Below are 18,949 nucleotides of genomic sequence, written 5' to 3' on the forward strand. Positions count from 1 at the left end.
CTTAGTTACTCAGTGGAAAACATACTTTTGAATGTCCCTAAATCCTTGGGAGGAAAGGATGGTTAGGCACCGAATCTAAGGACAAGATTTGCTGGATGGTACAAAATGCCCAGGGGAAAAGAGGGAAGTTCAAGAATAGCTCAGCAGGGTCTTAGTTCTTATTTGATTTCTGAAAGAGAAGACAGGTCTAGCTCTGCTGGAAACAGCCTAGACACTGTGCATCCCAGTTGCTGTGAGCCCCCCATAGAAGGGAGTCACCCTGGATCTGTGCAAACTGTTCCCAACCTTCAGTTAGTGTCCACAGTATTCCAGCCTCCCCACAGGAAGTGGCAGGAGACTTTATGGATGGGTTTATCTCACTGCCCAACAGTTTAGTGAAATATAATAGAAAAAACTATTTTTTATATACCTAAAGGAAAGTTCTGGGGAACCTTTCTTGAGGTAGTCAAAATCAAAACCCAACCTCCCGAAAGAAACTTAGTCTGCTTATAAAATTAAACACACACAAAATTTGCCACATAGCCCTTCCCTATTTGAAAGTGAGTTAAAAGGAGGCTATGTTATCATTAGGCATGCCCTTTAGCCAGCTAGCAGAGCAAATTCCTGAAAGGTAGACCAAAAAAGAATTCAAGCCCATTTAAAACCTGTTCTTGGAAACCTGTATTTCTCTCCCTCATATGGCTTATATAGCCTAATACAAATTTTTAGAGAACTTGAATATAGGAAGATGATTTTTTAACCAGCTCTCTCAAGCAGCCTAGTAAAAAGGTTTCCAAGACTGGGAAGACAGATACATTAATCAATAGCTTTCAAAGTTGCAAGACTCCCAGCGATAATCAGAAAAGACATCTGTCAGCAATGGTAAACGGCTTGACAGAAGCAGGAAACAACATAAACTGCCAAATTAAATCATTTCAAAGGTCTCTGTGTTGGAGGTGCCTCATGGTCCATGTTCCCCATGATTTAGATGCCTATGACAGAATCCAAGTGCTTCTGAATTGTTCACATTTCACCCTATCTCTGTCTTTGTCTTGCTTGGCTCTTCTGTTTCTTGGTATCTGTGTTTCTGGAGGTGTGGATGTGTTTATCACCCACACAGGCAAGAATTCCTCAGGTAAGCCAATTCTGGACTTGGTTAAAGACTGGCCTTCATGGGAAGCCTTTGTATTTAGTAAAATCTGGAACTGGGGATGAGTGAAGCCAGTGGGCGGCTCCAGGCCCCAGGACAGCTGGACCTTGCCCTTCATGTGTCCTGTAAGTATATCTAGGGCTGTGTGGTCTACAGACGTGCAGTCCCTCAACAAAGACAAGATGAGGTTAGAATGTGTCAGAATGTGGTCTTGATCTGTCATCCCCCAGTGGGCCCCGTGTTCCCCAATTCAGAACCATAGAATGACTAATGCCCTAGAAAAGATGCATTTATTTCCTTGGATGCAAATGTAGGGCACCCTCGTAGTCCCAAAGGGCCCCCTTTCTCTTCAGTCTGTGCTGTTTTAGGAGGAACTTTCCTGCTCCTGAGATGCATAATCTGTAGTCATTTGGAATGTATTTTTTTTCCCTTGGAATGATGGAATAAAGGATCATTGAGTAAAAATGAAAATTATGTTTCAAGGACATTGTAGGCTAGAATAGGTTGTATTTATTGATCTAGAAAGATAGCCAGTAGAAATGTTTGTGAGAAATTGCTTTCCAGGTTACAAACAACTGATATATAAACATAATTGGGAACTGAACTCACTGGAAAGTTAAAAGATGTTATTACTGTCACATAGTAGAAACTTACCACATGATATTAAGCATTCTGTAACGGAGATTGCTAGTTGTCTTCCAAATGCCATAGTAATTGAATTTAAGCTGAGCAAATGGCCTCAAAGATTCCCTTTCTGAGCCTGCCTTGCAGCTGGGTGTGTTAGCTAATTGGCTGAGGTGATAGCAATAGCATTGCTTGATGGTGTGTATATGTGGTTTGTGTTATGGGGGACTGGATGTGGGGTCCTTTGCCTTTTCTTCCTCTTCCCTTCCTCCATCCTGCTGTGTGGGATGCACATGCTGCTATGTTGGCTCATGGGATCAAGACCACCTATGGCAATTCAACCAGATAGAAGTACCCTGGGCTTCTGGCACCAGGAGACAACGGGTCTTAACATCCTTCCTAAATGTTGATGTAAGAGAAATCAACTACAACCGTGTTTAAGCTACTGTCATTCAGGTGATGGAGTGGGAATGGGGGCTGAGGAAGCTTTCTGTCACAGCTGAACCTAATTCTAACAAACATTGGGTCTGCCATTTTGGTATTAAGTCATGATATGGTTTGGCTGTGTGTCCCCACCCAAATCTCATGTTGAATTGTAATCCCCAGTGTTGGGGGAAGCACCTGGTGGGAGGTGATTGAATCATGGAGATGGATTTCCCCCTTGCTGTTCTTGTGATAGTGAGTGAGTTCTCATGAGATTTGATGGTTTAAAAGTGTGTGGCACTTCCCCTTTGGCTGGCTCACTCTCTTGCTCTGTCGTGGTACAACATGCTTTCTCCCCCTTCCACCATGATTGTAAGTTTCCTGAGGTCTCCCAGCCATGCTTCCTGTTAAGCCTATAGAATTGTGAGTCAATTAAACCTCTTTTCTTCATAAATTACGCAGTCTCAGGTAGTTCTTCTTTTTTTTTAATTTTTTTTTTTTTTTTTTTTTTTGAGACGGAGTCTCGCTCTGTCTCCCAGGCTGGAATGCAGTGGCCGGATCTCAGCTCACTGCAAGCTCCGCCTCCCGGGTCCACGCCATTCTCCTGCCTCAGCCTCCCGAGTAGCTGGGACTACAGGCGCCCGCCACCTCGCCCGGCTAGTTTTTTTTTGTTTTTGTTTTTTTTTTTATTTTTTAGTAGAGACGGGGTTTCACCGTGTTAGCCAGGATGGTCTCGATCTCCTGACCTCGTGATCCACCCGTCTCAGCCTCCCAAAGTGCTGGGATTACAGGCTTGAGCCACCGTGCCCGGCCTCAGGTAGTTCTTTATAGCAGTATGAGAACAGAGTAATATAACTCACCACCTACATTAAGTTCCTTTTGTTAGCCTTGCAACTTATATGTGTGTATACTCTTTTTATATAAAGCAGTTTGGTGAAGTCTTTTATTAGCATGTGCCTATAACACCAATATTTCTGTTATGAGTTGATAGGAAGCCTTGAAAGAATCAATTTTGCAAGTAGATTCTTTCATTTGAACCCATTTTCAAAATCTGTGTCAAGAAAGGGATGAAGACTTGATTCATTTACCCCTTTGGATATTCTCCAATATTAAAGTAATTGAGGGACTGGTTTGACTGAAGGTAGACCATAACTATCAAAGTTATTGATCAGAGTAGAAAAACAGGTTTTCAACATTCTATGAATATCAGCTATTTTGGGGGCTCACTGGTCTAGGATGACCTCACATGTGTGGTCACTGGCTGGCTGTCAGCTGAGTCAATGGGTGGCCAGACCATGTGTCTTTCACTATCCAGCAGGCCAGCCTGGGTTTATATATATAATGGGGTCAAGGTTCTGAGTGAGAAATGGGCAAGGTCTCTAGAGGCCTCAGCTCAGAACTGGCATGCTGCCACTTGCATCACATTCTATGTCAAAGCAATTCACAAGGCTAGTCCAGATTCAGAAGGTGGGGAAATAGACTCCACTTCCTGATGGGAGGAGCCACAGAGTTACATTGTAATGGCTGTCGATACAGGGAGGGGTGGAGAAATGCAGCCATTTTTGTAACCGGTCTAACACTCTATGATTCTTGCATTTAAAACTCTTTGATCATGGGGATCAAACAAGACAGGATACAAGAAAGCACATCAATTCTTTTGTGGATTAATGAAAATACTCGAATAGTTGTGATTTCTTAGTTGAAAAATCAGGGGATTACAGCTTCAGTTCTCAGGTTCTCTATCAAATCACTATAATGTAACTCAGTTTCTAATTTAATCTCATTTTACCTTAAGCCATACCAGCCAGCTAATGACAATCACAGGGTGTGTGTGACAGTAGGAGTAGTCATTAAGTAGCCTTTACCTCTGAACCCTACTACTCATTCCTTGATAAAATTCTAGGCTCTTTGCTGGGGGTAGGGATGCAAAATGAGTAAGACTCAATTCAACTCCTCCTGGAGCCGTTGTCTAGTTAGAGATGAAACCAACTTAGAGGAATACATTGCAGTAGGTACAAATAACAGGTGCACAGAGGGGCAAGGATGACATAGAAGGGTTGTCTCTGGAGGCAGAGTCAGGGATGACATTCCCAGTACCTGCCACTATGCTCACTTTCCTAACAGCCCCCATGGCCCCCTGGGGGCTCTCTCACACTAGGCCACATTGTGCTCCTAGTTGCTATTGAGACTGTAAACCCTGAATATCTGAGATGGGTCTCAGTTAATTTAGAAAGTTTATTTTGCCAAGATTGAAGACACAGGCCCATGACACAGCCTCAGGAGGTCCTGATGACATGTGCCCATTGTGGTCAGAGCACAGTTTGGTTTTGTACATTTTAGGGAGAAATGAGACGTAAATCAACATATGTAAGATGAACATTGGTTCATTCCAGAAAGGTGGGACAACTTGAAGCAAAGACAGGACAACTCAAAACAGGGAGGTGGCTTCTAGGTCATAGGTCTTACTAATTTGGGGGGCCCAAGATTTATTTTAGTTTCACAAGAGCAAAGGCACCATCCGGTGCCTCTGTCTGGGCTACTCTGGCAGCTCCTGTGGCTGTTCACTCCCAGATAGCAGAGTTCTCTCTTCTCAGGGTTGTTTATGAGGCTTCCACCAGAATGGGCTTATCTTCCAAGTACCTTACAGCAAACCTGAGATTTCAAGGTTTTTTTTTTTTTTTTTTTTTTTTTTTTCTCCAAGACCCTTAGGTCTTTCATATTCACCTTTCTCTCAAGAAATGTGATAAAAAGGAAAAAGAGGACATAAAGCTCCTCTGTGGATGGATGGCATTTGAGAGACCAAACAATACCACTCCTCAAAGTCATTCCTTTTCTTCTTTCCAGCTTTTATTTTAGGTTGAGGGAGTCCATGTGCAGGTTTGTTATATGGGTAAATTGCATGTCATGGGAGTTTGGTGTACAGATTATTTCATCACCCAGGTAACAAGCATAATACCCAACAGGTAGCGTTTTGATCTTCTCCCTCCTCCCACCCTCCATCCTCAAGTAGACCAGTGTCTACTGTTCCCTTCTTTGCATCCATGTGTACTCAATGTGCAGCTCCAGCTTATAGGTGAGAACATGCAGTATTTGGTTTTCTGTTCCTATGTTAATCCACTTAAGATAATGGCCACCAACTTAATCCATGTTGCTTGCAAAGGACATCGTCTCATTCTTTTCATGGCTACGTATCATTCTGTGGTGTATATGTACCACATTTTCTTTATCCAGCCTTCCACTGATAGGCATTTAGGTTGACTGTGTGTCTTTGCTATTGTAAATAGTTCTGTGATGAACGTATGCATACATGTGTCTCTGTGGTTGAATGATTTATATTCCTTTGGATATATACCTAGTAATGAGTTTGCTGCGTCAAATGGTTCTAAGTTCTTTGAGAAATCTCCAAATTGCTTTCTATAGCTCCTAGATCTGATAAACAACTTCAGCAAAGCTTCAATATACAAAATTAAGGTACAAAAATCAGTAATTATTCTTATTAGCAAGCACTTGGTGACCTAGGATGAACATAGCCTCAGGATGAGCTCTCCCCATGGTTGGTGATACCCTTTGTCATTTTCCCATTAAAGAGTCCTTGGCAGGTCCAATAGACCTCTCCAAATCCTGTGAACCATCTCTTCCAGAAAGCACCCAGACTCTCATGCAAATGCAGCCTGTGACCATTCTACATCTCCCGAGGTGGAAATGCTGATTGGGTATCCTCTTGTCATCCTCACCACATTTCTCTTGTAGTTAGATTTCTCAGTGTTTATGTGATTACAATTTTTAAAATGCAGTCTGTCTTTAGATGAGCCAGAAAATCTCACCTTTCTAAATAAAGGGCCTTAGCTAAATATACTGCCTATAGTGGGGGTCAACTTGGAGCTGCTGTCTTTTGATTCTGGAGACTAAAGTTAAAGCCAGTAGCATGGAGGTTCAAATAACTAGTAATAAAATTTTTCTCGTATGCACAAAGCTTTTCAGGAAGATATTAAAGGATAGAATTAGGCTTTTTAATGAAAAGTTTTGAGGCAGCATCTTAACTCTGTCACTCAGGCAGGAGTGCAGTGGTGTGATCATGACTCACTGCAGTCTCAACCTCCTGGGCTCAAGCAATCCTCCTGCCTCAGCCTCCTGAGTAGCTTGGACTACAGGCATACACCACCATGCCCATTCACTCTTCCCCACCCCTTCCCTATAGAGACAGTGTCTTGCCATGTTGCCCAGGCTGGTCTCAAACTCCTGAGCTCAAGAGATCTGCCTGCTTTGGCCTCCCCAAAGTGCTGGGATTACAGGTGTGAAACTACATTCTAGTGCATGCTCATTAAGCGCTTATAGAGAGGCCTGCTGGACCCTCCACTAAGTACCTTGCCCACATTATCTTGCTTAATCTTCACCACAATCATGCAAAGTAGAAACTATCATTATATAGATGACGATTTTTTTTTTTTTTTGAGACAGAGTCTCTTGCTCTGTCACCCAGGCTGGAGTGCAGTGGCATGATCTTGGCTCACTGTAACCTCTGCCTCACAGTCTTAAGTGATTCTCGTGCCTCAGCCTCCCAAGTGGCTGGGACTACAGGCATGCACTGCAACACTCAGCTAACTTTTGTATTTTTAGTACAGACGTTGTTTCGCCATGTTGTCCAGGCTGGTCTCGAACCCTTGCTCTCATGTAATTGCCTGCCTCAGCCTCCCAGAGTGCTGGGATTACAGACATGAGCCACCGCATTGGCCCAGATGAGGAAATCAAGGTCACAGAATCTTGAGTAGTGACGCAGGAATGTGACCCCAGGGAGTCTGACTCCAGGTCTGCTTTTCATCTCTTTGCTGAAAGTTCTGAATGGTGGCCAGCAGGCAAAACTCGGCTTACAGAGGTTTTGGCTTTGGCTCACACTGATGTTTCACACACATAAAAATGTGTATTTCTTGAAACTCTCTAGTTTGCCACAGTCTCCCCTATTTCCTATTGTTCCTAGCCCAGCCTGCTTCTTTCATGTACCTGTCTGAAGGCATTTAGATTTTGATTTCTGCGCACTTCTAACATGCCTTCCTCCTAGGGTAATTCCACACACCTTTCTCATTTCTCAGTTCCATTAACTGCACTTCAAATAACTTCTCTATTACAAGCAATTTCCTCACTTTTACTCTTTTTTCTCCTTCTCATTTCTTTTTAATTTCCTGTAAAGTTACTTTAGCGTCTCTCAAAGTTTCTTACTTTTTATTTTTTTATTTTTTATTTTTTGAGATAGAGTTTCACTCTCATCGTCCAGGCTAGAGTGCAATGGCGTGATCTCGGCTCACTGCAACCTCTGCCTCCCAGGTTCAAGCGATTCTCCTGTCTCAGCCTCCCGAGTAGCTGGGATTACAGGCACGCGTTGCCATGCCCAGCGAATTTTTTTGTATTTTTTAGTAGAGATGGGGTTTCACCCTGTCAGGTTGGTCTTGAACTCCTGACCTCAGGTGATCCACCTACCTGGGCCTCCCAAAGTGCTGGAATTACAGATGTGAGCCACTGTGCCTGGGCTTTTTTTTTTTTTTTTTTTTGAGACGGGATCTCACTTTGTTACCCAGGTTGGAGGGCGGTGGTGCAATCATGGCTCACTGCTGCCTTGACCTCCTAGGCTCAAGTGACCCTCCCACCTCAGCCTCCTAAGTAACTGGGATTACAGGCATGTACCACTACACCTGTGTAATTGTTTAAACTTTTTTAGAGATGGGGTCTCACCATGTTACCCAGGCTTGTCTTGAACTTCTGGGTTCAAGCAATCCTACTGCTTTAGCCTTCCAAAGTGCTGGGATTACAGGTGTGAGCCACTGCACCTGGCCTTCTTAATCTTCTGTTTTGGTGTTTTGGATTGCTGTCCTCCATTGGCTATGAATGTGGCTGATGTCCCCTAAGATTATTGGCAATAATAATATATGAATATAGCATGAAGAACAAAGAAGAAAGTGAGCATGGACAGAATACAATACAATAAGCTAATTCCCTAAAAGTCTAAAACCTTTTTGAAAATCCAATATATCTTTTCAACTCTCGACTAAAACTAAACAAAGTGATTGGTTATGCCTTCTGAGCTTTTCTTCTCCATTAAAATGACATTAAGGAGAAATACAAAGTTTTGATGTGTTTATATTTTCTTGTTTTGTTTTAACCTTAGTCTGATTTTGCCTGGTAAGCAAATCATAGTTTATAACATTTTTATGAAAAAAAATTTCAAATTCCAAACAATTGGCTGACAAATGCAATTTTGAAACAATCCATTTATGTCTTTCTGTGCGGAGTACTTCAGAAGTTGAACCTTCTTTTTATTGAACTATGAATTCCTTGACATCTTCTATTTAATATTCTGAAATCTCTATGTGATATACAAATGCAGACATACCAGTTATAAATTCTTATTTTACTAATTATACCTATCCTTTCTCCTAGTATTCCTGTAATAGCAGCCTCACTGAGGTGAGTTCACCAAATAGTTGATGATGATTCTATTTCAAAGCCATTCTAGTTAAATTCAAAGTACTACTTTCTTTTTATGTTAGACTAAGTAAGATGAAACAAGATGAACTTTTCCAGCTGCCAATGTTAAAAAAAAATTCAAAGTAGCCACTGACCATATGTAGGTATTGAGAACTTGAAAGGTGACTAGCTCTAATTGAGATATGCCATAAATGAAAATACACACCAGATTACAAAGACTTAATAAAACATGTAAAATATTTATAGCTTTACATTGATTACATGTTGAAATAGTTTTTTTATATGTTGGGTTAAATGAAAACTTGAAAAAATTTAAGAAATTTGAACATGATGGACAGGTATTTGTAGATGAAGAGCAATGAAGGTAAATTCTTACTACAATATGTACAATTGAGCAGCTACTCAGCAAAGTAGACGAGTGGTTCTTTGGTTTGTCACGGAGTAAAATTGACAGGAGAGAAGGAATTTTGCTCTTTGGGCAGAATGCTTTTAAATTCAACCTTCGTGTTGTAATCCCAAGAGAAGGTAAGAAAGAACAAACACTGATTGAGTCTCATGTTGCTAGTGCTGGGAGAGCAATGCAAGCCCCTAAGAAGGGGTGCTGACAGCACACTCCCCTTCCAAGAGCTGGGAGTCGGCAGCCCTTTACAGGGTGCTCTCCACAAAGGGTAGCTAGTGTGGCTGCAGAATACTTCCAGGTATCATTCCTTCTTTCCCTCCATGTATTTTCTCTTCCCCTCCATTCAAGGAGGCAGTCCACTTCGTGCTCCTTGCCTCAGAAGGCATGAGGCAGGTTGGAAAACAGGAGCGGTCTTGCTGGCTTTTGTTTTCCAAAAGTCTAATTCCTAGTGACTTGGGAAGAGGGAAGAGGGAGAACAAGAATTTCTGATATAAACAATATCTAGAAAAAGCCAATGTTAGATTGGAGCTTCATTCTCGCTCTGGATAAAGACCACGCCCTCCAGAGTTAGGGGAACAAAAAGAGGACTGTGGGTCCAGGAACAGCAGGGATACCTTGAGAGGTAGCAGGACTCTAGAGGTGAGGCTGCGTAGTGTGTGTAGGCAGAAGGGCTGTGGGCAGCCTGGTCAAAGAATTCCATGGAACACCAGCGGCGGGGAGACCACCAGACTATGACGCCTTGTGGGCCTAGACAGCAGCTGCCTCAGTGGTCACCTGGACCATGTGGACACTCCCACGTCAGATAGGTGATACGTTGTAGGACCCCAGAACTGTGGCACATCATGGGGAAAAGGGAATGCACCCTAAAGTTAAATTTTCTAACACTACAGTGGAATGTGACTTTAGCCAGAAATTAATTCAAATCAGAGACAATAGACAGCAATATTTATTTTGCAGTCTGTTTATAGACTGAAGACTTGTCCCTACTACAATAGTGATGAAAACAGTTTGGAGCCATGAGCTCCTTTTCTCTCTGCCATATATTTTCCCTGGATTCTTTTGATGCTGTGAGTTTTGCATCTCTAGGAACTTCCCATTCACATTGCTTCATAGCTTCCCCTCGCAGGAAACCTGGTGAGATTCCCCCAACTCCAGTATGGGTTAGGGGGCTGCATCCTGAAGAGATCATGCTCAATGAACTAGAACATACTCATTTTACTGCCTCAGACATTTTTTTCTTATGACAGTAAAATGTGTCTTTTTAAAATTTTTGCGTGTTTAATTTCTTTCACATGTATGTACTTATTTTTAAATGGACAGATAAAATTGTGTTGTGTACACCAAGATGTTTGAAGCATATAGACATTGTAGATGTGTTCTCCTTTTTAGAAGACATAGATTTACAAATTGGAAAACCAGGGCAATTTAAAAAACTTAGCTACGGGCCACTTTAATGGGCAAAGCTCTTACTTGGGAAGACAATTAAGCTCCATCCCTAGCACAGCTGATCAACTTGCCCCTCTTTCTCTCCCTATGGTCAAAGTTCCTTCAGAATAGAAAATGCCAAGTTGGTTCCTTTAACTGTGTTCGGGAACATTCTTATCCTCTGTCTTTCGTCCCATGTGTTGTGTTCCTATGTTCTGCTTTTCTCTCCCAACCTTCCTTCTCTGTTCTAAGTTCAGTGGAGAAAAATGTTAAAATATTATTATTTTTTAAAAAATACATATTGCTATTTGCTTTCTATTAGGAGGAAGGAAAAGCCATAATCAATACTTAAGCTGTTAATATCCAGACCTTAGAATGTGTCAGGAAACAGGGGAGATTAAAAAGCAGCGGGGAAGACAGTAGAAGAACTTCCATTCCTTGGTTCAGGGAACAAATAAAACTTTCAATGTTTAAATGTTACACTGGCACATTAGTTATCAGTTGCCTTTGACAAATATAACATTGCTGGTGCTGAAGAGAATCTAGGTCTCATTGGCCTTTTCTAGCGCTGCATCCGTATGGCAAGTTCAGGGGCTGACGTCCGAGTTCTTTGTTCATCCCAGGCCATGCATGTCTTGTGCCAGGCAGGCACTTGGTGAATGTTTGCTGTTGCTACAAGCTATTCTCATCCTACCACCAGGGCAGGAATAGCCAATGCAGCATCCAAACCCAAATTACATAGAACAAAAAAATCACAGAGCCATGGTATTCTCAAGTAGAAAGAGTCCTTGGAGACAGTCTGGTGTAACCCCTTGATTTTACAAAGAAAGGGAGGCCAATGAGGTCAATGGACATGTCCACAGTCTTTTCACTGATTACTGCTAGAGTTAGGGGCCACAACTCCTGATGCCCAGGCTTATGTTCTTGCTGTCCAATTAGTTAATAACTTGAATGACAACTATGGCTTAATCAAGCAGCATAAATAGCAGAACCGAGGACATCAAACCTAGTGGTGGACAATGAGAAGTTGTGGGCCTGATACAGTCAGTGCCTGTCCTGCCTGAAAACGTTCACATTTCCCTCTGTATGAGTTTCCTAGTGATGCCGTAACATTACCCCAAACAATGGCTTAAAACAACACAAACTTATGATCTTACACTTCCAAAGGTCAGATATCCAAAAAGGGTCTCACTGGGCTAAGATTGAGGTGTTGGCAGGGTGATGTTCATTCTGAAGGCTCTCAGGAGAATTTGTTTTCAGCCTCTAGAAGCCATCTGCATTCCTGGGCTCATAGTTCTCTTCTATCTTCAAAGCTGCCATGGTCAGCAGTGCCTCTCATGGCGCTATCCCTTTGGTTCTGCCTCTTCTGCCCCTCACATGTACTTTTAAAGGATCCTTGTAATTACATTGGGCCCACCCAGAAAACCCAGGATAATTTCACTATTAAGAACTCTTCAGTTACCTCTGCAGAATCCCCTTTGCCATATAAGATAGCGTATTCACAGATTCTGGGGATTGGGATGTGGACATCTTTGGGGGCTGTGATTCTGCCTGCTAAACTTTTTTTTTGAGATGGAGTCTTACTGTGTTGCCCAGGCAGGAGTGCAGTGGTGTGGTCTCGGTTCACTGCTACCTCTGCCTCTTGGGTTCAAGTTATTTTCCTGACTTAGCCTCCCAAGTAGCTGAGACTACAGGCACGTGCCACCACACTCGGCTAGTTTTCATATTTTTAGTAGAGATGGGGTTTCACCATGTTGGCCAGGCTGGTCTTGAATTCCTGACCTCAGGTGATCCATGTATATCGACCTCCCAAGGTGCTGGGATTACAGGTGTGAGCCACTGCACCTTGCTTGCCTGCTATACCCTTTATTAAAAGAACCAAACTAAATACCCTTGCAAGCTAGATGTAGCCCATGAATGGACTGCCAGATCCGCAATTTACTGCCATGCTGAGTGTCATGAAGGCACATAAGAAATTTGAGAAGGTCTCTAACCTGAAGGACAATCAGGCTGGAGAATGAAGACTCACCCACAAAGCAACGAGGCACTGTGTGCCAGAAAGGGAAGTGCCATCCTGCATGAGGGCTATGAGTGCCGCCAATGGCTTTCTCTGTCCTACTAAATGCCTACAAGTCTTGAATCTCAAATTTTCAGTTGGGGAAGAAACCCAAGTTATGATTTATTCATCTTCGAGCAAACAGAAGCCTTTCATAGGGAAATAACAGAGTGAGTTAGTGGCTGAACTGGGATTAGAGTTCTGGTATCCTAAGGCCCAGGTCGGTTGTCCTGCCACCCTACAGGTTGTTCACTACCAACACTCTTGCCTGACATTTAGCGACTCTGCTTTGCCAGCCACTGCTACCTTCTCCAATGACCCAAGGTGACCTTTCTCTCAAGTTACTCTCCTTATCGTCCCAGGACAATGGCACCAAACTTGTTCCCAGTGATATACTTATTCATCTACCTCTTTGTTCATTTGTCACTCACATATTGAGCACCTATCATTGCTAGACTCAAGCAAGCTCTGCAAACACAAAGGCAAATAAGAGCCCATCTCCCCTCTTTAAGGGGCTTCAGGGCCAGTGCAGCAGTTTCCGCCCTTGTTATGCCATGCACAAATGGTGGAGGACTGTTCACTCCTTTGTGAAGTGTGTGTGTTCACTCCTGCTGGCTATAATCCTGGACACTGCCTCCTTCCTTTCCCTCTTGGAAGAAAGAGCAGAAAGAAGGCCAGTGGGTGAGGGCACTATTACTCAAGGGAAAATGTCCATCTTTTCTAAGTTATATATAATCACTAAAGGACATTATTGGCAAATATGTGTAAGTAGCAAATGACTTGGGTCATGCTGCTATGACTTGCAGGTAGGAACCTCTAATTTAGTGGTTCATGTGGTCCTTCTTCCTTAGAATGCCCTTTTCTTTCTTTCTTTTTTTTCCCCCTCTCTTTTTAGCTTTTTATTTTTTTTCTAGAGATGGGATCTCACTGTGTTGTCCAGGCTGGTGTCTGACACACCTTAAGCAATCCTCCCCCCTTGGCCTCCTCAAGTGCTGGGATTATAGGCATGAGCCACTGTATCCAGCCTTCTTTTTGTTTGAAGTGAGCACTGAGGAGTTCCAATTAGTCCTCATTTTCCCAATGAGAAGAAAACTCAGAGATAAGAAACTCAACACCCTTTTGAGGAGAGAACTTGACATCTGAATTTTCACGTTTGTGTTCTTTGAATAAACATCATTAAAGTATACCAAATCTACACCCAGTAAAAGGTTTAGATGAAGACAGACAAAATGTGAATGGACTACAATGGAAGATGCACAGACATACGTTAACCAGGTACAGTAAGCTTGAGGTGAGTCCACAGTGGGCAGTGGTGGTCAAAAATGCCATGCCATCGCAGGCAGCATAAATGAATGACAGACTCTCCAGTTAGGGAGGGAATGGCCACACAGCATTGCAGAGCTCAGACCACAGCTGAATGCTGCATTTAGATTTAGGAAATACTCTGAAAGAGCTAAAGGCAAACTTAATTATGTTTAGAGGAGTATGCCCTGAAGAAACAGTGTGGGGTCCTGATAAGAACATGAACTCTGGAGGCAGCAAGATGGGTTCGAATCCATCTGCCACTTACCTTACCAGGTAGTGACCTTGAGCAGGTTGCCTCCCTAACCCCTTAATGCACAATTTTTCCCTCTGTGAAATGGTAATAAGTGAGGGTCGCATGAGTCCAAATGCTTAGAACAGTGCCTGAGGCAGAGTAGGTCTGGGTGAAAGATACTTAAGAAAAGTGAAGGGCTGGGCACAGTGGCTCACACCTGTAATCCCAGCACTTCGGGAGGCTGAGGTGGGTGGATCACGAGGTCAGGAGTTCAAGACCAGTCTGTCCAAGATGGCAAAACCCTGTCTCTACTAAAAATACAAAAATTAGCTGGGCACGGTGGCAGATGCTTGTAATCCCAGCTACTCAGCTGGCTAAGGCAGGAGAATCGCTTGAACCTGGGCGGCAGAGGTTGCAGTGAGCCTAAATTGTGCCACTGCACTCCAGCTTGGGCGACAGAGTGAGACTCTGTCTCAAAAAACAACAACAAAAAAAAGTGAAGGAACTCAACATCTGAGAAACTCCTGTGAGAAGTATTTCAAGGAACTGGGAGTGTTAACCTGAAGAGGAGGAAGTTAGGGAAGCTGACAGAAGTCACCTGTCTAAGGGAAGAGATTTACTGTCAGTTCCAAGGGAGCAGCACCAATGAGAGGAAGCAGGTATGTTTCACACTCAAATAGCTCAACCCCCAAAGCAATGTGGTCAAAAGACCACTAGATTAATCAGGAGATGTTTGGTTACAAGGAACAGAACCTTAGCACAGATTAGAAAAAATAAAGGGAGAATTTATAACACAACCTCAGAAGCCAGGGCTAGAATGACTTCAGTCACTCCTTGGTTCACATGATGGTTCTAGAAGTCCAGCTCCATTCCTGGTCTCTGTATCCGATGCTGGCTTTCCCCAGGGTGGGCTCTTAAAGGACAGGCATTGGAGGTGCAAGCTCGGTGGCTTCAATTCACACTCCTACAGGTCACCCATTCACTAAGGTAGCACCCTCCAGGGATCGCCTTCCAATAAAACTCTGTGACCTAGGAGAATGATGCTGATTGGCTCAGCCCGAGTTCCATGCCACCCCTAACGTGGGCAGGGAAGCATAGGGGAAGGAGCCCCTGCCTAAACTTCATAGTCCAAGGATGAGGTGGCTCCCCAAAACAAAAACTCCAGCTGCTTAGCTGAAGAAGGGGGAATGAGGGATGGACGGGTGAACAGAGCAGATGTCCACTCAGATGCTGTCTATGCCACCAAGACAGAATAAATGAAGTCCTTGGTTTTCTTGTTCCACACATGGGCCATGCAGAAGTCTTCAGGAACATCCTACTCTTTCTTATGCCCATGCCAGGGCGGCCCTCAGCACCATTCGCCCCAACCGAAGCATCCCTCTCCTCCACCTTCCCACCTGATTCTCTTACAGGAAACCTGAGAACTGGCCTGACAGGTAGGACTGGGGAGAGGACAGGCAAGAGTGTGTGTGCGCGTTGCGGGGGAAGTGTGGGGAGGGGGATACTTGTAACTTTATTGCATTATCTCAGCACACCGGGAAAATACAAGTTCTCCCAAGTTGGAAGGTTGGCTTTGGAAGACACTGAGTTGCTGACCCTGGAGGACAGGCTGTGCTCGTGGGACATTCAGGACCTGGAGGTTTTCAGACTCTCTCAATGCCCTGCTGCCACATTTGAACTGTATACAAGTCCACTTCCTGTGTCTTTGAAGAGGAAATTTCTCATCTGCTATCAAGGGTGTTGCTAATAATTTAAAGATAAGTTATTTTTCCTGCATTTTAGTCTGGCACATCTGGGACTCAAGCTTCAAGTGCTGAGTCTTGTAAGGACTGTTCTGCAGCCAAAAACCAGGAAAGGGGGAACATAAGGAAAAAACTGATCCCAGGTGAAAACTTCAGCCAGCCTAGTTAAATCTTTGGAATTAAAAATAGTTTGCCACCTGGAAGGGGAAACGCCTTTTTCATCCTATCATTCGTTTCTTAGCTAAATAACGGGTTCAATATACATAATTCCAAAACCAAAAGTAGAATTTTTGGAAGACACCCCCAACATTTAGGCATTTTATCTCCTGACCAGTTTGTCTTGGAAGGTATTCCAGGTCAGGAAGTTCTAATGTCTTTCTCTATGTTAAAAGACCTAGAGGAGATTTTTGTTTATTGGTCAAGGTGGATATGTGAGAACACCTGCTTCAAAGTGCTCAAGACTGGGATTATGACTCTGACCAAGTAAAACTCTAGAGCCCCAAGATCTGTTGAAATGGAGAAGATCAAAACTGCTGGGTCCCTCCTTGCCCTTCCCCACCCAAAAATTCTTGGCCCTGACCCTGGTCCTCCTCCCTCAGACCACCTGTAGAGGAAGGTGGTGTAGCCTTCCACTGAGACCTCATAAGGCTCTCTGGCTGTCATTAGGAGGGCATCAACCGACTGTGGAAATATAGTTTTGTATTTCTTCAGCGTCATAGAATATCATCCCAAACTCACCAAGGGTCAACAATGTTTACGGACTCAGTTATGAAGAATTCTGTTCTAAGGAGAATTACCTGAAACATATGTAATCCTGATACTTTAAATTTTATCTTTGGGTTTGCAGACCCTCAGAGAGCAGCCTACATGGACCACTCAGTTCTGGCTCCCCACTGACTTACTGAGCCTAGTTTTGGCATTCTGCCATTTGTACACTCTTGGGTGGGGGATGGGGCAGTAGAAAGCTGTGCCAAGAAATGTGATATTGTATTTACCCTAATTGTTATAAAGTTTCGGTGCCATGACAGAAATAGCACTTGAATATAAAATTTTCTTTTTAATTCTCAGCAAGGCAAGTTACTTCTATAGAAGGGTGTGCCCTTACAGATGGAACAATGGTGAGCACACAGTCGGACAAGGGAGGGGAAGGGTTCTTATCCCTGACGCACATGGCCCCTGCTGCTGTGTTGTTCCCCTATTGGCTAGGGTTAGACCGCACAGGCTAAACTAATTCTGATTCGCTAATTTAAAGAGCGTGGTGGGGTGAGTGGTTTGGGGAAAAATGGTTATGACAGAGCAGGTAATCGGAATGAGTCAGGGTTGAGAAGGTAATCGGAAAAGGTTGCTTTATGAGGAAGTTAAGTTTAAAAGTAGAAGACAAAGAATTGAACATACTGACATATTGATTCTTTGAAATTTAGAACTCATATCTAACATAAGCAGCCTTGGGGAAACCATTCACCACTGTTTTAGGGTTCCTCCGCCATGAACTGGAATCCCAGTATGTACTTTTATTTGCAGACACTAGTTCCTGCAAATCCCAGGCCTTCAAGGGACTGTAGAAGGTTTTGGCTAACACTCATACTTTGACCTTCTCTAAGGTAATGTGCCAGGTGGAAAAGACTGGGAGCCTGTCCAGGTCACCTTGGACTGTGCTGCTAGGTGGTCATTTTGCACTGGGAAGGGACCCTGCTAGTTATTATTTTAGGCAGCAGATGGCTGTGACTCTGCAAATTTACTTCAGGGGCTTCACTGGGACCAGTGGACTGTTTTACGGAGATTTTAAAGCTTTAACTGACCCTTATCACTTAAGGACAGATGCTGTGCCCTGGAGCTATGGGATCTGGTCACTTTTGCATAATTTGAATGTGCTCTCTAATCATCCAAGTACCGTTTTAAGCATTTAAGTTCTTGCCAGCAATTAGGCTGCTGCTGAACATGGGAGATGATTGCATCACTTCACTAGTTTCAAACAGCACACTCAACCTTAGTATTTATTGCATCAGCTCAGGGCAACCTGCTCTTCCAATCAATTAAACTCCTTGTGCTTGAATATGCAGTGCCTGCCAATCACCCTTTAAATCACCACCTCACGCTTATTTCACAATGAGCTTACTGAATGAAATGACTTCCCAAAACTTAATCAGTCCCCACCTCCGGCAAGCTGGTCTTTAAAGAGATTTTCCAGTGTCTCTGGGAACAACCCTATTACGTTTCTCCCTGAGGGTAAAATCTTCTCAGGTCTCCATTCCAGGAATAGTAATGCTGCTGCTGGTAGTTGCTGGTTTGTATTTGTCCTGGGACAGACACTATGAATGATGAAACTAATTGTGTTTACTGGTCCTCCCCCTGCCCCCCACGATCCATTTATTTTTGTAACACCAGTAATGCATGTTTATTATGGAAAAAAACCATACAGCAACGCAATGAAGAATAATTAAGTTACCTAAATTCTCAACACCCCAAAGTTACAATGGCTAAAATGTTGGTTACCCTTCCAGGCTTTTGTGTTTCCTCTTTACAGTGGCTGCTAGAAACAGCCAGATACAAATCCCAGTATACATGAGACTTTAAAACAATGGAGAAAAGATGTATAATAGGTGGCACTGGCCCAACCAGCTCTCCATTTGGAAGAATATAAATATGGACTCCTTATGCCACATGGAAAAATCCATTTCAGATAGATTACAATTTTAAATGTAAAAAATATAAGGTATTGTTTAAACATCTGGCAGGCTGTGTGTATATTCTAGGGGTGGGAGAGATCTTTTAAACTGAGACTAGAAGCTATAAAAGAAGGAAAGGAAAGTATAATTAGTTGGCTTTTAAAATTATAAAGTCAACAGGTTAATACAAAATAAGAAAAGTACATTTGTAATGCAAGTGACAGTTTACACCTGTGATAAAAACTCTTAAATTTGACAAGAAGAGGGCAAAATGATGAGATAAAGATGCACAAAGGATAAACACTTCACAGACATTGAAACGGCCAGCCGACATATACGAGAAGATGCTCAAATTCACTAGTGGTCAGAAAAAAGCAAATGGAAGTTAACAATAGAACACCATTTTACACTCAAACTGGAGAAAAGAGCTATAATATCATACGCTAGTGGTGGAGATAGGAATTGTCACA

The sequence above is a fragment of the Macaca thibetana genome, chromosome 3 (assembly GCF_024542745.1).
Source record: "Macaca thibetana thibetana isolate TM-01 chromosome 3, ASM2454274v1, whole genome shotgun sequence".
NCBI lineage: Eukaryota > Metazoa > Chordata > Mammalia > Primates > Cercopithecidae > Macaca > Macaca thibetana.